The sequence below is a fragment of the Podarcis tiliguerta genome (genome assembly GCF_965153285.1).
Source record: "Podarcis tiliguerta genome assembly, chromosome: 8".
In the NCBI taxonomy this organism is placed as follows: domain Eukaryota; kingdom Metazoa; phylum Chordata; class Lepidosauria; order Squamata; family Lacertidae; genus Podarcis; species Podarcis tiliguerta.
In genome coordinates, this window is record NC_139541.1 from 3,786,517 (window position 1) to 3,808,138 (window position 21,622).

At 45.6% G+C, this 21,622-nt stretch overlaps 1 protein-coding gene across 5 annotated transcripts in view; it reads right to left on the bottom strand.

Moving 5' to 3' along the window:
• Positions 1 to 21,622, bottom strand: part of TET3 (tet methylcytosine dioxygenase 3) — a 105,311-nt gene that overhangs the window by 58,086 nt on the left and 25,603 nt on the right. The gene's annotated exons all lie outside the window — the stretch shown is intronic.

Genomic DNA, 21,622 nt, shown 5'->3' on the forward strand with positions numbered 1-21,622 from the left:
TCATAAAGGATGGATATATCGAAAAACCAATAAAAACTATTTTTAAAAAATAGATTGCGACACAAGAGGCTGAGTCCCAATCCGTATGGAGCTGAAGGCTGTAAAAAACCGCACCCACCAACTTAAGAGCAACAACATCTGTAAGCTTGAATGACTAGCTGTCAATGATTCTTTAGCTGTGATTCCTGAACTAAAGATGACCTTTGGGGTCCCTACAATTCTATGATTCTGTAAGCTGCCTATCACATGGATCCAGCCAGTTGCGCAGACTCAGCATTATTAGCACCACACACACCACAAGCAACTAAAGTGGGGGCATGACAGAGATTGACAGCTAATACATGGCAGAGAGGAAAGTGTACAGAGTTTCTCTTCTCTTTCTCCCGTAATACTGGAACTCAGGAACATCATAGGAATCTGACTGGCAGGAGATCCACAAAAGACAAGACCATCCTCATAAAATCATAGTGTCGGAAGAAATCCCAGTCCAACCCCCTACAATGCAATAATCACAGCTAAAGACTCCCTGAGAGATGGACATCAAACCTCCTTTTAAAAACCTGTGATGAATGAGACCACAACTTTCTGAGAGGGTCCATTCCATTGTCAAAACAGGACAAGAAAGGAGATTCCAGCTAAACATGAGGAAGAACTTTCTGGCAGTGAGAGCTGTTTGACAGCGGAATGGTCTCCTTTGGGAGTTTTGTGGGCTCTCCTTCCTTGAAGGTTTTTAAGCAGAGGTTGGATGGCCATCTGTCATGGATGCTGTAGTTGAGATTCCTGCATTGCAGAGGGTTAGACAAGATGACTCTTGAGGCCCCTTCCAAATCTGCAGTTCTAGGATTACATAATTAATTTACAGAACTGAAAAATGTGGGAATCACCCCTAGCTTAGATGGCTTAAAACGTAAGAGGAGTCGGTTGCTTCAAGCCAATGGTCCATCTAGACCAGCATCCTGTTCTCCCAGTAGCCAAACGAAACACCAGGCGGGTTGTGTCCCTGGCGTGGGTCAACTGCAACCACGTGGAGCTCTCTGGGTGCCTGGCTGGCGGCTGACAGCTCCATCTGGCAAGCCCCACCAGCTTTCTTAAGCTAGTGAGCCACAGCTTATTGATTACATTTATATCCCACCTTTTTCTCCAAGGAGGACATGGTTCAACCCCCTCCTCAGTTAATCCCTACAACAACCCAGTGAGGTAGGTTAAGAGGCTGTGACTGGCCCAGGGTCACTCATTGAGCTTCATGACTGAGTGGGGAATTGAACCCTGATCTCCCAGGTCCTGGTCCAAGACACTAACCACTATGCCACACTGGCCTCCTAGACTACTTCTGCTATGGGGGAGCTATATAAAATAAGTAGGTAAATAAATATGGGGAAAGCAAAATGTCCCTTGGAGAAGGATCTGAAATATTTTCCTTGAAGCTTGCAGAATTTATTTTATTCTGGGTTGTTTCATTTGGTGTTTTAATGCATTGTAAAGCACATTAAGATTTTTCTTTAAAATTTAAAGCGGTATGGAAATGGAATTAATATAATAATAATAATTTTCATTGTAAAAAAAGGCACCCCGGCATTTCATTGTGAGAACTGGGTCCTAGGTTTAAGGTGCCATTTGGTGACTAGCTTATATATTTTAGTTTCTGACACTGGTGGGAAACTCACAAGCAGGATTTCTCACCTCCTGTGGCTTCCAGCAACTGGTATTCAGAAGCACGGCTGCCTCCATCTGCAGAGGCAGAGCAGAGCCATCCTGGCTAGTAGCCATCAATAGTCCTCTCCTTTATGAATTTGTCTAATCATTCTTTAAAGCCATCTAGATTGGTGGCCACCATTGCCTCCTTTTACAAAAGGGATCAGACAAATTCTTGGGAGAGGAGGTCTATCACACATGACCTCAAGAAGTGGAAGCAGCAGGTCTTTTATTACCTGCAGAGCAATGCTGGCAAATGGATGTTGCCTTCACCCCCTGCTCTTGGGTGCTTGGCTAGATGGACCTTTGCTAATATCCAGCAAGGCTCTTCTAATCTGCTAACACCAGTGTTGAGGCTGCCCACAAAGCCAGCCCAACCTCAAGAACAACAGTCTACAGAGGTTTGGAGGAATTCAGTCTAATCTGCTAAGCAGATTGCTCTGCCTGCCATTTCTGCTTGCCTAACAGAATCATCTCCCATCTTCTCCTCCTGCGTGCTGTTTTGGGGGTTCTCTCCCCAGAGCCAGTTTGTAGGAGGTGGTGGAGGGGAGTCCTGTTGCGCTAGCGGAAGTCCTTGTGTATGCTTCCACTGGTGGGGTTCATTAGCTGAATCCCACCCCTAAGCATGCTCATGCAAAACATCTTTGGTGGTCTCCATGCAAGGCCCGTAATTTTCCAACAAGAAAGCCCCTCTGCCACAAACTTGGAAAGTAGCTGGGAGCCAAATGATACTCAGGTGGATAGACGGACCCTTATTTCAGCTCAGTAAGGAAGTTCCCGATGTGTCTTGCTGTAAATTGCGCCATGCGCACAAACCTTCCGGTGACAAAGTGAAACCACGATGTCGGAGAAAAGGGCTGCCAGGGAAAGGAAGCGTCTTCAAGAACACAGCCATTCATGCTGGTGCCCAAACCGTAACTTGAACTCCCCATCATAGTATCCACACAGCGCACAGCAGAAGCAAGTATGTCCAGGGGGAAGCCAGCTGGCAGGGCAAACCCTGTGGCTTTCCAAGCTCCTTGGAGCAGCTGTTTGAGTCAGAACTTGATGGAGCAAGTTCCAAGGGAATGAAAAGACTTGGAGTCAGTCCTCTTCCTTACATCTAGACCAGCTGTCTCCCCCAGCAGAAGCACTCTTAGCTTCTGAACTCATGTTTCCAACACTTACTCAGGGAAGGCAATGAATGGCTTAAAACAAACCATCATTTCTTCCTCTGGCTACTTGGAAGTGTGGCTATACCAGGTTAGCAGCAATGGGGGGCAGGGAGAGAATTAAACAAAAGTAGTAAGGAGGCCTTTGAATGACAATAATTCTGAGTTCAGACACCCCCCAAAAGAACAGAAGAGCCTCCAAACTTGGATCAAACAATTCTTGAAGAGCAAAGTAAAAATGCCCTAAATCAGTGGTTCTCAAACTTTTTCGCGCCACAGCCCACTTGGTTCCATAAACTCATTCCAGGGTGCCTCCTATCCTATCCTATCTTGTCCTATCCTATCCAAAGCATTATTCAGAATAATGGTTTGCATAGTCCACAAAGGCAGTTAATAACACAAAAAAATTAAAAACATCAATTAATTGCACATTTATGCAAAATCCAATTAAAACTATTTAATTAATTCAACAAAACTAATGAACGTGATCCAATGACACCAACTTTTCAAGTCTGATAGTCATGTACACCTCCAGTCCCCTCCTGCCACCCCCTTGCCTCTTAGTGTGCCCCTAGGTAACCCTATTGCCCTCCCCCGCAGGGGGCACTACCACTCGGTTTGGGAACCACCGCTTTAAATAAATGATTTCCTAATATTTAATCTGTAACATTTCTGAACACAGTTACTGTATACAACTACAGAGGTCCACTTTCCAGGTTCTCCCCGCAGTGTGGCAGTTACACTCCCCAGAAGCAAGCCCCCTACCCCTGCAAAGGGGTAAGGTAAAGGTAAAGGTACCCCTGCCCGTACGGGCCAGTCTTGACAGACTCTAGGGTTGTGCGCCCATCTCACTCAAAGAGGCCGGGGGCCAGCGCTGTCCGGAGACACTTCCGGGTCACGTGGCCAGTGTGACATCGCTGCTCTGGCGAGCCAGAGCCGCACACGGAAACGCCGTTTACCTTCCCGCTAGTAAGCGGTCCCTATTTATCTACTTGCCCCCGGGGGTGCTTTCGAACTGCTAGGTTGGCAGGCGCTGGGACCGAGCAACGGGAGCGCACCCCGCCACGGGGATTCGAACCGCCGACCTTTCGATCGGCAAGCCCTAGGCGCTGAGGCTTTTACCCACAGTGCCACCCGCGTCCCTTGCAAAGGGGTAAATGTATGCAAAGACTACTAGCATGTTCCAAACTTTCCCATATCATTCCAATACTTCTGGCAGCTGTGCACTTTCCACACTGCTTAGCCCTCAATCCTCTTAGCCAGTCTTCACCACTCTGATGCCCTCCAGATGTTTTGAACTGAATCTCCCATCAGTCCCAGCCAGTATGGTTCAAAACATCTGGAGGACACCAGGTTGGGAAGAAACTGCACAGATAGTATTTCTAGCGAGTCAAGAGGGCCAGGCATCCTTATTACTGTTTTTACTTTGAAATGTATATCCTGTCACCTTCACTCAGTTCTCAAAACTGCTTCTGCCATTAAAGCACACAGAAATCCCAAAATCCAAGCACAACAACAATATAAATAAGGCAGAAGGGCAACCAAAAACAACCAGCAATCGATAACAGATCCACCCTTAAGGAAAACATTCTGGTAGTCCAAAATTCTATGTATTCCACCACCCACTCCAATACAGCCAGAGCACAGAAACCTTCTGCATGATCCTCCATAAAGAACAGACCATAGGGTGTCACCACTGAAAAGGCCCTTGTCCTTCAGCCTGGACTCATACAAGGTCAATACCTGGATTAGAACCTCTTCACCTGATGACATCAATGCACTGCAGAGCTCACAGACAAGGCGGGAACGGCCCTTAATCTATCACGAACCCCGGCCTGCTTTTCAAGGCCAGTACCAAAAATTTTGAATGATAAACTATTTCAAACAAGTGTTGCAATACCTCTGGGTCATTCTCATCAGAGGCAAGGGGACACCATTTGAACCAATGTTGGTGTCCAAACAATCTTCAACAATGGCCCCACATAGTCTGTTAGATCATGTGGTAACTGATAGGCTAGGCTACTGTATCACAATGGTCCTGTTAGCCTTCTTTAGAAGTGGCTGAAGTTGGCGTACCTACCGATGTACAGAAATGCATCCTGAAATGCTCCCCCATCACCCCAGACACACACAACGGCTCAACCCCAGTTCCAAATCCAGCTGATCCAGAGAGGTTTTTGGAGTCCCTCTCCCCTCCCTGCCCCTCAAAACCAGATGCCTGGCATTCTCATCCCGTTAACTCTTTGTGTGGCTCTTTCACACCCAACCTTTTTCTAAAGCCAGTCTCCCCGCTACTTGAAACACAGCTCCAGGAAAGGAAGGGGGGAGGGACTGTATGACTGTCACAAGAGACAGCCAATTAGCACTCTTCACAGCCGGCTTCTATTGGAAACAGTTTGCCTGAAAGTTGTCTTCTCTGAGAAAGTTGTAGCTAGAAAGTGATTCACAGCAGACTTGCCATTCAAGCCATGTATGTCTGTTTGTCTACACTCCTAATTTATAAAATTCTACCTGGGCCTTCAGGAGCAGAGCCCCAAAATGCTTTCCAGTCTTCGACAAATTAGAAACTTTTAAAAAGAGATCCAAATGACTTCCGAAACCATGCACAAACCCCATAATTTAAAGTTGAGGGGCTCTCCTAGACAGGGTAGTACTCTGGGGCAGCCAGTACCAATGCAAAAATTTGCAATGCTCAGGTTGTCTTTGAGTCTGACTTGCATGGAAGTGCACACCTGAAAACATCTCACTTAAATGGGCTCCTGACACAAATTGCTCGTGAGTGTTCCTACCAGAATCCACTTCCCAATGAGACATTCCCCCCCCCCATGTGCAACTACAAGATTTGCTCCTGAATCAAGCACATATATCTTTGCAGAAGTACAGAAGTTGAGGCATTCTCTCAGCTGGTATAATTGGCCTGCCTGCATAGATTAGCCTTCTTTCAAGAATTTGGAGAGGCACATGTCATATCACAGGAACAGTGCTCGCTGAACTTCCATTTGCCATCTCATGGCTACAGAGAAGGCAAAAGGAACCTTGACATGTTTTGCTACTTACTCATCTTCAACTGGTTCACACATACAGGAACGCCACTTCACTGCTCTCACCTTGGTGAACAGCAATTAGATATGTGCACATGGAAATCACATGGCTGGGACAATGCAGAAGTTTATGAGGGGCAACAGATCTGCGAGAGCCCATTGGCACACAAAGGTTGCCACTTGATATCCTAGCCAGAAGCAACAAACATGCTTCTGGTTAATCCTACCCAAAATACTGGCCTGGGACCTACTTCTGGTGTTGTAAATAAAAATATGCCCTTTTCCCTTATGGGGTATCCAAGAGCCCATATAGAGTCCTTACATAGGTTCCCTATTGGTAGGAGAAAATAACAGAGGCCAACCAGAGAATATTGAGAAGCAAAGCAGCTAGTAAGCTTGATCTTTATTGATCTGTTGCAACATGGTACTCCCCTCACACGCAGGAGAGGAAGAGGACCTCCAAAATTGCTGTGCAAGGGCTTATAAAGACTTTTGAAATTCCCATTCTCTAGATCAGGACCACCCCCAGAAACATTATGCATACATCACAGAAGGGGTGTAACCTAAGACCACCCCTCATATACATTCCACCTACATCAGAAATTTAAATGTTGTTTTTCTCCTTGTCACAGTTTATCTCCTGTCTGGCAAGTTACTTGATTGGATTGCCTGGGGTGCTGGCACTGAGTAAATGTAATGCAATATGGACAAGTGCTATGTAAAAGCTATGTAACTATCTAAGCCAGCCTCCCCCAGCCTGGTGCCATCCATAGGTTTGGACAACAATACTCACCAGCCCCTGTGAGCACAACCATGTGGTATTGTGTGGGAGCATGCCCAGGGTGGCTGGGCCTGATGGGAATTGTAGTCCAAAACATCTAGAGGGCACCAGGTTAGCAAAGGTTGTCTTAGGGCAAATTGTATCAAGTGAGACCTGTTTACTTTCTCCACTCCACTTTTCAAGCGTGTCCTATAATGTGAATCATATTTAAGGTCACATGAATGGGATGCATTTACTAGATCACAACAACTTGATCTCAAGTCATTGCTTGATATCAGACCGGAAAGGAAGGGAAACTTTTAATGGGCTGACACTATGCAATGGTGGTTGTTTCAACGCTATTGGTGGGCCTCTGCTACACACACAGCTGCTAAAAAGTCCACCCCCTGCTTTTTTAAAGTGCTTTTTCAACATGATCTAGGCATTGCTGGCAGGGGCTGGTGGAAGGTGTAATGCAAAACATCTGGAAGCCACAAGGCTGAAGAAGGCTGACATGGGCATAGCCAGGATATTTGTTAGGGGGAGCAAGCTTCTGTTAGGGGGGCAGGCTTTTGTTAGGGGGGGAAATGTCTGATTTGTATTGATTCTGGGGGGCAGCTGCCCCCTCCTGCCCCCTTGGCTACACCCATGAAGGCTGACCTAAGCAAAATGGGTCTATTGAATTAATCTAAAGAGCACCTCATAATTACAGGCTTCTAAGAAAGACCACATATTTCACAAAAAGGTCTCTAGACCTTTGCCAACAACTCACCCGAGTTTTAATTTGCATGTGTTCACACTGCGTTCCTGATGTAAGGACAGGTTCAGCCTGGTTTTGGTACCCAAGCTAGCCAATTCAAGTGACACCTCCCCTCAACTAATGAATACAAGGCACAAATCAGTTAGGAAAAAGAGCCCCTCTGCAAGCCCCACTGAAAGCAGTACTTCTGTGTTCTTGCGCAGTTAACAGCCATATCAATGTCCATGACTTCCAAAATCCAGCACCTCTGATGGTTGCCTCCCCTTGCCTCACAATAAAGCTGCCCCCACTAGAGAAAACCTCCCAAAATCTGAACACAGCTGTAAATCAAACAACATGCATCCAGTGTGCTTCAAGAATTAATGCGGCTAAGAGGCCTCCAAGAAATGGATGCCAGAGAAATTCCTCTGCGTCTCTCTCAATAGTCATGTTGTTTCCATTAAGGGAAGAATATATTCTTCTCTTCCAGCAGATCAGGCAACACTGAGAGAGGGGGGGGAGGGAGTATATATATTGGTGCATTATTGAGACAAAAAGGGATCTCTGGCTAAGCCCCAAATCTAGTTTTCACAACCCTCCTCTCATCTTCCCCTCCCCAGTGCCAGAGGATCAAACGTGAGTGAGCTGCAGGGGAAGTCTCGCTCACGCACAAGAGCTATGGCGTCACTCTTTTGGCCATTAATGCCTGGAGACGGGTGGCTAAAAATAGCCCTTGTGGAAAAGGCTCTCTTCAAATGCAGCAGCAAGGAAGGGGGAGGAGAGAGCTCTGCCTGCTGCTGAGCCAACACAACTCTCACCTGCCCCACATCTCCCCTTCAAATAACCGATGTGTTTTGAATGTGGTGGTACCTCCTGCCCACCCCCTCTTCTAAATTAGCTGACTCTAGAGGACACAATTTACTAGGTAGCCTTGCTTGCCAGAATTGGCTGTGCATCGTTATTTTCATTTTCTTTCTTCCGCTTCTTTGTCCCCCAATCTCTCAGCTCCCTTTTCCAGTCACTATAAAAGCAACAAAATAAATTTAAAAATAGCCGAAGTAATTAAATCCCAGCCAATGCCCCAAAAAAGCACACACTTCCATCTTCCAAAATGCTTTTATGAAAATTTGTTTTTTACTAAACACAAACAGCAGGCTGAACATGAAAGTGTATATCGCCCATTATGTAGCAATAACAGTTGGTCCAGCGTTAAGTCCTCATATTTTCTATTCCCAGTGTGCCGTTCCAAAACCTAAGATTAAATTTGCAAAAAGCAGGCACTTAAATAGTCTTCTGCATGCAGGCAAGCGGAGGTGGGGGGGGGTGAGAGGTCTGCTTCTACAAATCACTTATGCAGAGGAGAATCCCACACACTTTCTGGCAACACCATGACTTGCACAGATTTCCTGCTGCGTCTCCCAAGTAGCCAAATGAATCAACAGGAAAGGAAAAGGAAAAGGAAAAGGAAAAGGAAAAGGAAACTGCTTAGAGCAAGATAGGTTTTGGTGCCACCATCATTTCAGGGATTGGGTCCAAGAAGCAAGAAAATGCTGCTCTCCCTTGTCTTCCAGCTTCTCATCCCCAATCTGCAAGCCCTAGGACCATGCTGAGGTTTGCTGACTCACAGGGAGGTGTACACACAGCCTGCAATGTTTGTAAACCTAAAAGCCACGTGCTGGCGGGCGGGCGGGCGGGCGGGCAAGCAAGCAGACTGCAGCAAGAACCAATTGGTAGTTTTTGCCAACCACCGCTGCGTAAGACCTCATCTCCAGGCAGGTGGGAGGAGGAGGAGAAGGGATACTCTTTCAAATGTCCCAAACACTCTAAAATGAGGCACGCCCATTATCCAAAGTGCTTCTGCAGTTTTGGCCAGATTTGTGGCCTTAGGAAACCAATGTGGGAGACAATGCCAAGGCAGCAGCTGAAAGCTTCTCCCATTTTAAAAAGGCACCTTCCTTCCTCTCTTGATTTTGCCTTTAATGAAATAGTTATAGCATGGATAAAGAAAGGCAAATTCAAGCTGTGGCTCCACCGAGCAATAAATTATTGATGTTTGTAATACTGTATTGTAATATTGTAATACTTTACCCAGGTGCATACATAGGAGGAGGAGCCAATAATGTTGTGTAATGTGCTTTAACCACTAGAAATGAGTTCTATAAATGCTAAATATTATCATCATTTGTCTTCCAGTAGACACACAAATACAACAAAGGATAAGCAGGTTAGGTTTACAGGCATAGAGACTTTTGGAACATGTGTGCGGGGGGAGGGAGAGTACTGAACAGATCAATTCTCCACATTCGAAAGAACAATTGTAGAAGAAGCCAGCAGAATCTGGGACAGTTCCACTTCAGACTGCAGTAGTGGGCGGGTGGGTGAGGGAATCATGTTTTTCATAATGCTTCGCACATCAATAAAAAGTTCCTAGCAATATCTGAGAGAAAGTTTTAGAATAGTAGTTTTTCAAAAGCAAACAAATGGGAGGTGCAATCACGTAACATAGCATACCCTTACTTAACTTCTGCAATTATTATTTTAGTGCACACTCAAATAACTAACTGCTGTGTGGGAATCCCTTGCAGACAATTGCAGTGCCTGGAGACAGCAGTCAGGGGTCATGCATCCACAGCAGTGGCCAGAGAAGGAATGACCACTGGAAGGAGCTCAGAGAAAATAAACGCCGTGGTGTATCAGACACTTGCATCTGCCCCAGCAGCAGCAAAACATGTCTCTCCCATATTGGTCTCAAAAGCCACAGCAGGCGCTGTGACTTCGCCCCGGAAGGTGCACTCTTCCATTGTCTTCTGAGACAGACAGATGCCAACAAAGATACTCAAACATATTTTAATGTGACTGACCCCCCCCCCCTGCTTTCTAACATGGGTCAACACAGAATTCTACTTGTTCAGTCTATCACAGGGATGCAGAACCCTGCAGGTGTTGTTGAGTGACAACTTCCATAATTACAGTGGTACCTCTGGTTAAGAACTTAATTCGTTCCGGAGGTCCGTTCTTAACCTGAAACTGTTCTTAACCTGAAGCACCACTTTAGCTAATGGGACCTCCCACTGCTGCCGCGCCGCCGGAGCACGATTTCTGTTCTCATCCTGAAGCAATGTTACTAACCAGAAGTACTATTTCTGGGTTAGCAGAGTCTGTAACCTGAAGTGTCTGTAACCTGAAGCATCTGTAACCCGAGGTACCACTGTATTTTATGTATTTATAAACTTTCCATGACATACCAATGGTATGGAAGATATTATTGAGGTGAACAGCACAATATCTGCAATAAAAATTACATTCATAAAGGCACCACAAATTGCTAGATCAGCTTAATACGAGGGGCGTTCATTAAAGATTTCCCCTGACATACCGTATTTTTTGCTCTATAAGACTCACTTTTTCCCTCCTAAAAAGTAAGGGGAAATGTGTGTGTGTCTTATGGAGTGAATGCAGGCTGCGCAGCTATCCCAGAAGCCAGAATAGCAAGAGGGATTGCTGCTTTCACTGCGCAGAGATCCCTCTTGCTGTTCTGGCTTCTGAGATTCAGAATATATTTTTTTCCCCCTCCTCCAAAAACTAGTCTTGTGGTCTGGTGCGTCTTATAGAGCGAAAAATACAGTACTTCCCGTGGATTGAGACAAACGAAACTGGACACGATTATTAGTCCTTCTCTACATAGCTACCAACAAGAGTCTGTGGAGACGTGTCTACAGAAGTCAGCAGGTTGCATTGGAAGCCACGACTTGACCTCAGAAATCAGCATTTCATCATCTGGAAAAAGCTTGCCCTTGAAAAATAACTTCATGGTTGGAAAGAGGTGGAAGTCCAATGGTGCGAGATCAGGAGAATAAGGGGGGTGAGGAAGGATTTCATAGCCACAGGACCGTGCTTCAGTCTGAGCAACATGTGAGTTGTGAATCGGGGTGTTATCCTGCAGGAGGCAGACACCTTTGGTCAGCATACCACACCTCTCAATTTTGATGGCCTTCTGCAATCTCTGCAGCAGTGAGGCATAATATGTCACAGTAATTGTGGTACCCTTTGCCAGGAAATCCATCACCACTCTGCACTGGTCTCAAAAGACCAGGAGCATGACCTTGCCCGCTGACGGTTAGGTATGTGCCTACTTTGGAGGTGGTGAGGCAGAGTTCTTCCATTGTTTGGACTGGGATTTAGTCTCTGGGTCATAATGATGGACCCATGTTTCGTCCTGAGTAATTAATCTGGTGAAGAAGTCATCATGGTTTTTGTGACACATGGCCCAAAGAGCCCATGAGCATGTGACTCATTCCTGCTTCTGGAAAGACGTCAGCAGCCAGGGAACCCACCGTGCGAACACCTTTCCCATGTGCAAATGGTCATGGATTATTTTTTCTACAGAGCCCACACTGATCTTGACATCTGCAGCTAGTTGGCGAAAGGTTATGCGATGATCCTCCAAAATGGCGGCCTCCACTTAGAATCATAGAATCATAGAGTTGGAAGAGACCACAAGGGCCATCGAGTCCAACCCCCTGCCAAGCAGGAAACACCATCAGAGCACTCCTGACATATGGTTGTCAAGCCTCTGCTTAAAGACCTCCAAAGAAGGAGACTCCACCACACTCCTTGGCAGCAAATTCCACTGTCGAACAGCTCTTACTGTCAGGAAGTTCTTCCTAATGTTTAGGTGGAATCTTCTTTCTTGTAGTTTGGATCCATTGCTCCATGTCCGGATGGTGTCTTCATCAATGGAGGACTGTGGTCACCCAGGAATGGGAGCCATTCCACCGGAGTCTGACCACACTTGTACTGACAATGCCAGTGCTTGACTACATCATACAATGGGGCATCCCCCCCCATAAGTCCTTTTCATCTCATCGAACATCTCCCATGGTGTCCGCCCTTTCAAGTACAAGAACCTGATGACCGCTGCATGATGTGCAGACATTACTGCACATTACCACCCGTAACAGAGAAACTGTTAGTAATTCAGAGCTACAAATTACTACGTTACCTATGGAGAGATGTATGCGCAATTTCATCCTCCTACGATCACCGGAAGTGGGTCAGGGGAAATCTCGTACATCAACACAACCCTCAGGGAAAGTCTGGGTGAACAAACGAGTCTTCCGTGGGTGTTGAAATGCCAATGCCCGCCTGATGTTCATTGGGAGCACATTCCAAAGGGCAGGTGCTACCACACTAAAAGCCCTGGTCTTTGTGGACATAAGGCAAAACCTCATGAGCATACAGCACTACTAATGATGCTCTGCCAAGGATCCCCCACCCAACCATTGGCCATAACTAGCTGGAACTGATGGTGATTGTAGTCAACAATATCTAGAGGGTCACAGATTTCCCAGCTGGGCATCACATTTCGATATGGGCTCTCAAAGAATTAGAGATCCAACCAAACATCCAAATATAAAAGGATGTCACATAGAGGAGGGAGAAAGGTTGTTTTCCGCTGCTCCAGAGAAGCGGACACGGAGCAATGGATCCAAACTACAAGAAAGAAGATTCCACCTAAACATTAGGAAGAACTTCCTGACAGTAAGAGCTGTTCGACAGTGGAATTTGCTGCCAAGGAGTGTGGTGGAGTCTCCTTCTTTGGAGGTCTTTAAGCAGAGGCTTGACAACCATATGTCAGGAGCGCTCTGATGGTGTTTCCTGCTTGGCAGGGGGTTGGACTCGATGGCCCTTGTGGTCTCTTCCAACTCTATGATTCTATGATTCTATGATCAGCATCCAATTCATGTGTGGGACAGGAACAGTCCAAACCCAGGAATCAGAGACAGTAAGTAGAAGCAGACTATCACAGATGGCTGAAGAAGATACTGGGGGTAATTCATAGGTTTCATAAAACTTTTCTTATCTCTGCTATAACTTGGCATTCCAACCTTTATTTAAAAAAGAAAAACTCCAGGTTTGCTCTGGACTTCTTTGTTTCCAGCAAATTAGCCTGTTTCTCCACGGAAATAAAACAAGAATTATGCCAGTGACCTACCACATAAGGTTGCTGAGGGGATACAAATGAGATAAGGAAATGCTGCTATCCAAAGGAGTTGCACAGGACAATGAACTATGTGTACTTAAAAATATGAAAACCAAAATCCTATACAGTGGTACCTCTGGTTGCGAACGGGATCTGTTCCGGAGCCCCATTCGCAACCTAAAAGGAGCGCAACCTGCATCTGCGCATGCGCGGGTCACGATTCGCCGCTTCTGCGCATGTGTGTGATGTCATTTTGCATGTCTGAGCATGCGCAAGCGGCGAAACCCAGAAGTAACCCTTTCCGGTACTTCCGGGTAGCCGCAGGACGCAACCTGAAAAGACAACAAATGTAACAAGAGGTATGACTGTACCAGGAAATTAGCTGAGATTCCTTCATTGCAAGGGGTTAGACTAGATGACCCTTTGGATTCCTTCCAACACCACAATTATATGAAATGCAGGATTCTGAGACCCGGATCAGCTTTGTAAATTAAAGTGGATATATATGTCTTGTTCTGCATAGTTTAGCCTGATCTACTTGCAATGAGAAAAGCCTGGAGAGTTTGCACCAGGCACTAACAGTACACCTCCCCCCCCCCCCATCGCTACTGCACACAACACCACACCACACACACACCCCTAGGTAGTTTCCGACATCCCACCACGTATGGTCCACAAACTTGGTTCAGAAGACGTGCTTTGCAATTTGTGTTTCTTTAAGAAGGGGGTGGGACTGAGGTTTTCAAGAAGCCATTTTCTGTGCTCAGTATTATTATCATACTCCCTTCTGGGCCAGAGCTGCAGCACACACAAAGCCCTGATTATAAAAGTACATACTGTACGTACACATATTAAACAGGCCTTGGGGTCTAGCTCCAGGAGACAAGAGGATGCATCTCTCATCTTTCTTTTTCTTTCTTTCTTTCTTTCTTTCTCTCTCCTCCCCGCCCCCAACTTGTTTCACTTATATTTGTTCTTGATGAGAAACTCTGATAGTTAGCCCTTCAGAGATTATTATTTGTTTGCTGCAGCGTACATAGCTTGCTCTGAGCTGGATTGCGCGATGGGATGGCTCCTGAAGAATTAAAGGTCTTTTGCAACTTAAAACAAGCCTTTGATCTTTTGAGCACACGCCCACTGCCTCTCCTCCTAAGAGCAGCACCTGGACTTATAAGAGCATTTTATGTCTTTTTGGCTTCCAGCATCTCTGCTTCATCCTGCAACAGCTCCTTGTCTTTGTGTGGCACTTCACACCAGAGCAACTTTCCCCAGTCCCAGCTGATGTTGTTGGACTCCAACTCCCATCATCCCCAGTCAGCATGGTCAATGATCAGGGATCCTAGGAGTTATAGTCTCAGAAAGGATCTATAGCTCAGTGCAGAAGCACAGGCTCTGTAGGCACCAGGTCACAGATTCAATTTCCAGCATCTAATCCTGTTAAATGGGTCTCAGGAGGCAGTGGCTGCAAAAGGACCCAACCTGGACCTTCAGAGCCATTATCAGAGAGGGAAACCTGGGCTGTACTGACCAATGGTCCAACTAGCTTGATCTATAACCATGCCACCAGCTCAGTTTGTGACCTTGCAACAAGTATTTTTAGGAGTCAAAGAGGAGAACACCGTCTGAGTCTAAATTATTGCTGCCTCCACACATCAGCAAAGCAATCACAATTAAGACCCTCTCCTGACAGCAAAGTGGAGGAGTCACCTTCGCCTCCTATCTCACTCATTAAGCTAAATTGCATGGGAGTCAAGTATCCACAACGTGGGATGCAAGGAAGACTGCCAGCGGCAAAGAGACATTCCTTTGCTTTTCTTGCCCCTCTGACACCCACGCAGCTCAGCCAGAGACCACAGCCTTCATCAACATCTGAAAACCCCTTACAGCATTACAAAACAGACATAGGAGGCTCAAGGTGTTCAGTCCTGTGGAGCCAGCAATTTTCAGCAACACCCTTACACTGCCCCACTTGTGTTTTGCTTCCTGACAACTGAAAATAAACAACTGAAAATAATTTGTCAAACATACATAAATTTAGAAAATTTTCTCCTGGACTGACCCAATTACACAAGCAACCTAAACAGTTGCTTGGGGCAATTATATATTTTAAGAGCACAAGCAAAACCTCTGAAAGTTCCAGAACCTCTTGCTACATCCCAGAAAATGCTTGGCTCATAAGAGGCACCCAACTCTTGGATCACGAGCAGCATAATCTTGGCTTAGCGCAAGACACTGCACCGAGTATTATGGTCCCCTTTCACAAGAGCATTGGAAAAAACAGTATAACATGCAATGTTACAAGTATGGGGCTATAAATATGCACTGAGCTACAGAAAGGGAACAGGTCTCAGAAAGGGGTCTTTTAATCCAGACCCAACAGATGAATAATATTCTTTCAGAGAAGGGTCGTAACTCAGTGGTGGAGCATCTGCGGTGCATGCAAAAGGTCCAGATTCAATCCCCAGCATCTCTAGGTAGGGAAACCTGCCAGTCAGTGTTCAACGTTCTGACTCAGAAGAAGGAAGATTCTTGTTCTTGGTGGTGGAAGTTTCAGAAGAAGGAAACACATCTGGATCACCACACGTGATGGCAGGCACAGAAGAAATTGGAACCCAACTGAAAATGTTTAACCCAAGCATAGGGCTGGGCCAATATATTGATCGTCCAATACTGGTTTCTAGACCACATCATGATAACAGTTTGAACATAACTGATGTGGCAATACATCACGGATCACAGCGTGTGCGTGCGTGCAGTGTGCGTTTGCCTGGAAGCAGCTGGCAGAAAGCAGGGCTTTGTGAAGCCACTGCCAATGCTGGGTCGCTGAGATGCCACAAAGTAAGTAGCCCTGTGTCATTCCAGCCTCCTTCCTCCCTTGCTCCCTTCTGTCTGTGTGTCCTTGACTTACCCAAATGCCTGATCTTCAAGCCCCGCAACTGCCCAATCTCCATGTTCCTTTGCCCACCAACACACCTGATCTCTCTCCCCCCCCCCCCGACATACACACCTGTGCAGTCTCCAAAGGCTGCTCCTTCGCACACTCCCCACCCGCACTGCTCTTTCACCCCACCTAACCCCCCATGGCTGCTCCTTCGCCTGATGATGATGACAATTAATTATTGAATTTATATACTGCCCTATACCCAGGGGTCTCAGGGCAGTTGATCTTCCCACCCCACCCCACGTAGCTCAATGTTTCAGACATCATTATATATCACCAAATTCCAATAGTGATATATCGCTGTGTTGGAGACAAGATATTGCCCAGCCCTACCCAAGCAATTAGAAATCAACATACATGGAAACTCAAAGCATTGTATTTAAACATCAATTACTAGTACTCTATTGATCAGGACTATTTCATGCACTTACTATGAAACATAGGATCTTAGAACAATAGAAGTGTAGAACAGCCCTTGCCGTCAGAAAGATCCTTCTAGCGTTTTGTTCAGGCTTCCTCAAACTCGGCCCTCCAGATGTTTTTGGCCTGCAATCCCATGATCCCTAGCCAGCAGGACAAGTTGTCAGGGATAATAATAATAATAATAATAATAATTTATTTATTCCCCAGCCAGTCTGGGTGGCTTCCAACAGAAGATTAAAATACAATAGTATATTAAAGATTTAAAGCTTCCCTAAACAGGGCTGCCTTCAGGTGTCTTCTAAAAGTCTGGTAGTTTTTTTCTTTGACATCTGGTGGGAGGGCGTTCCACAGGGCGGGCGCCACTACCGAGAAGGCTCTCTGCCTGGTTTCTCGTAACTTGGCTTCTCACAGTGAGGGAACCGCCAGAAGGCCCTTGGTGCTGGACCTCTGTGTCCGGGCAGAACAATGGGGGTGGAGACGCTCCTTCAGGTATACAGGACCGAGGCCATTTAGGGCTTTAAAGGTCAGCACCAACACTTTGAATTGTGCTGGGAAACATACTGGGATGGTGGGAATTGTACTGGGATGATGGGAATTGTCATCTCAAAACATCTGGAGGGCCGAGTTTGAGGAACCCTGGTTTACTTGAAATCTCCTTTCTTACCATTTGACTCCGTTGATCAGGTCCTACCCTCTCGAGCAGAAGAAAACAAGATTGCTGCACGTTCCATAATACAGACCTTTAGATATGTGAAGATAGCTGCTATATATCCTCTCGGTCTCCTCTTTACATACCCAACTCTCTCCACTGTTCCTCCTAAGTTTCCAGACCCTTGATTATATTGGTCTCCCTTGTTTGCACACGTTCCAGTTTGTCAATATCCTTCTGGAACTGTGATGCCCAGAACTGAGCATAAGACTGCATAGGAGAGCTATATTTTTCAGGTTATAACTGCATGCTTTACTGAACAATTGCAGATGGTCATTATCATGTCTGAGACTAATATAGCAATATTTTACACAAATTGCACTGCTATGCTTGCAATGAGCTTCTTGAAGAAGGGCATATTACAGTGTATAGATCTCCAAGCATAAGGCAGCTATGTATCAAAGTACAGTAAATTCAGGTTTTAACTGCAACAGTTCATGAATGTCTTTTAATGTTTTGGACTTACTCCTGCTGCAAAAAGGGAGGGGCACTTGTTGCTTCCACAGGACAATGTAAGAGAAGCAGAAGCAAATGAGCCACCAGGAAGAACGGAAAATTCTCCTATTCCAAATTTCACCTCACCCACATCTTCATCAACTAACTCTACTACCCACCAGCCTATGATGGGGGGGTAAAGAGCTCAGCCTGCCCACCAGGGCTTTTTTAACGGTGACTGAGACTATACTGAATGTTTTTCACTTTGGACTTTTGAAATGCACTCTAAAAATGCTAAGTGGTATTACTGTCAATAGGTTTCAGCTAACTTTGAAATGCTGCAGTCAAACATGGTGGAGTAAGATATAGGATACTTCATTAAAAAAAAAAAAAAGTTCAGAGGAATAGACAAACTTTGAATCCCACCCCACGTATATTAATTATACAAAGCCAAGCTCAGAATGCACAAAGGGAGCATTCTAAGGTCCTGCTACACATGGATGGAATTTCTCAGTACTCCTCAGTGATATTTTTCTAGAAAAAGAGGGGCCGGAACTCACCATGAACACAGCCTTTATTCTCTTATAATAGCAAAGGAGCCCACCTGAGAGGTGCCAGGACTGAGCTCCAGTGAGTTCCGGCTGAAAAAAGCACTGGCACTGCTACTATACCTAAGAGGTGCTGCTTCTGACTGATGGGCAGGAGACAGGAGGAGGAAAGGGGAATGCTTTCAACTCTACTGTGTTCCAAGCTGCCACAAGCTAACAGGAATCACAATTCTCCATTTCTTAGCTTTTCCTACCGTACAAAGATCTTTGTGTTTCCAGAATTCTTTCCATTATCCTCCCTCCCAAACCCCCACATATATGGATGTAATCTGAAAACACAGAATAACAATCAGATAATGAAATTTTACAGCGGCAAAGAAACACTCCAAATCCACAATAGGGATGTTGAGTTTAATATGGACCAATTAAAATATCACAGAATTGTGAGCAAACCCTTGAGTTATTCAGCACTTCTCAGCAGGCAAGATGCTATAAAACGGAGAAAGGAAAGAGAAAAGCTGAGAGTGTTATATGACATGCGTGAGAGGGATACTGAAACCACAAGGAAATGGTAGTCTACCACCTGAAGATGGGAGTTAACTTTGGATGTGCTCCACCCATTAGGCAATGTTCCTGAACGTAGTTCCTATCTGATTTTCTCCATAGCATAGCAGCTAAAAACTAATATCCAGATTTGCTAATATGAAGACAATTACACTGCCCTTTCTCTTTTTTCACTCTGCCTTCCAAGGGAACCCAGTTAGGATGATTAGGGCCTGAACTAGACCTGAGTAAAAACTGTAATTTATATGCTCTCAAAAATGAGAAAACATAACAGCACTAGGTAACAACCTTTCCCTTTTCCTTGTGGGAGGCAGTGTTTCTGGCAATCTCAAAAGGGGTGGCAAAGGGGAGTTCACCCCCGGGGGGGATGTCACAAGGACTGCCCCATTGACATCTTTCTTGAAAGGTTCCCTCCTCCCTCCCTTTTCCGGATGTTGCAGTTCCAAGGAAAACCTGCTGTCTGAGAAGCTGGTGGTCCCATTTGGCAGGAGCCCGGTTATGTGCCTCCAAGAGAGAATATGGATTTCCAGAGGGCCCTGCGGGCTATTCCGCCAGACAATGCTGGCTCTCCAGTTGAAGTCCTGGTTGAAACGTGGAATGCAGAAGAGAGCTGAGCAGCAGCTGGCACAATTGCTCCTGAGAAGGCTTCCTTGTCTGGCAAAGCTCAGAAAGCTCTTTGGTCTCCCCCAGATCTGAGAGTGATAAACCAGGCTGGGAGACAGAGGAATTCCCAGTGAAGACAACCAAACACTGGTATGTGTTCCTGTTTCATGCGCATTCAGTAGCAATGGAGGTGATGGGAAAACCCTCTTTTCCACCTCTACTGCATCCTCTTTATGCCATCCAGCTTGACCTTTTCCAGATAGTTTGGAGCTCAAAGGAGGCTGAATAGTGCCCATTGTACCATATCTGTAAGATATTTTGCGGATAAAGCTGCTTGCATGTACTAGAGATTGGATCCCACTATTGCAGCAAGCGTGAGATCTAGAGAAGTATCTCCTCTCTGGTTTTACTTGAATGAATTTCTGCTGGTGAAGCCCAAGGACAAAGTGCAATTCTTGTTCATGCAATTACTTGTGTATTGCATCCTTGTGTCTTGTGGCTCATTAAAATCCAGTCAGGAGGTGATGTCTCAATGTCTCCTTGTGGAAGGGAGAGGTCCTAGGCTACCTAAAAGAGGCAGTGACACCCTCCCTGGAAGACTTTAATAACTTTAGGACGTAGGCAAGTTCCCCTTTCCTTGAACCAGCCAATCTTCTGGAGCCATTTCAATTGGGGAAGAGGCCTTGTTTTGGCATAGAGACTGCTTTGGCCACCTTGTACCAGGAGAGGGGCCGGGGAATCTGACCCTGTTGGTTCTTCTTGATCTGTCAGCAGCTTTCCATACCATCAACCATTATATCCTTCAGCAGGGACTATAAAATTTGGGAGGGTGGACACTGCTTTGCACTGGTCCCACTCCTACTTGAATGGGTAGCTCCAGCTGGTAGTGCTGAGGGGATACTGCTCGGCCCCACCGATTCCCCAGTATGATATTCCCCATGTTATTTAACATCTGCATGAAACCATTGAGTGGGGTCATCAAGAGGCTTGGAATGTTCTGTCATCAGTGCACAGACCACACACAGCTCTATTTTGCCTTTTCATCCTCAGCAAATGAGGTGATTACATTTTTCTTACGTTACAGGTCAACAAAGAGCAATATAATAACAGAACCATCACCACCTCCCCAAAGTGCCCCAGGATACTCTGATGTCAGTGCCCATTACATATCAGAACAGATTATAGCTTAAAGTTATACCAACCAACACTTTTGCAGTGTGAAGGAGACTCCAGCATGTCTTCTTTAGTAAAGGCACACCAATCCATTGAAAATATGTCCTTTTGTTTCAAACCCCTCACTAATTATAACTTTTTAGTCAGATATTTTTCACAAGTGCTAACTGGCAGACTTCCTTATACCATGTGGTTATTGCCGTTCCCTCCAGAAATTTCCAGTATCTTCAGAATACCAGCCGAGCTGCTGGCAATAAGTGGCCAATGAAAGGAAGATTCATATTGTTTCATAAGAAAATATTAAGTAAGTCCTGGGAATTCAGCCATACGGTTTTGTTTCTAACCTTTGCATGTTTAAATTGTAAGACACCTTGAGCCTTTCTCTAGAATAAAGTGTCTAGGAAATTTAATAAACCAAACTCAAGGGGAACCTGAGTGTGTAGTGTAAAGACAGCCTGGGAAAGGACAAAACTGTGGATAACAGGAAATAGAGAAATGCAACCCACATATCACCTGCGGTTGGTAGGATGGCAACTATTGCCAAATCTTAGGATGGTTGTGCGACCTTCTATCAGACCAGTCAGAAAAGTCAGCCTCTCCAACTCACTTTCCCCTCCCTCTCATATCTACCAAGAACACCCAACCGCCACAAGCTGCAATGCTGAGCTTGGTGTTTCATCATCACCATAACTGCCTCCTCTTAGGGATTTTCCCACTAGCAGCTCTCAGATCTGGAGCAGCCCATGAGACCTGATTCTGCTGGGGGCACATGGAAAATAAGCTCTTCAGTTGTCAAGTTGCTCTTCACAAAGATCAACATAACAGGAGGCAGAAACTGGCCTTGTCCTGAACAAGCACAT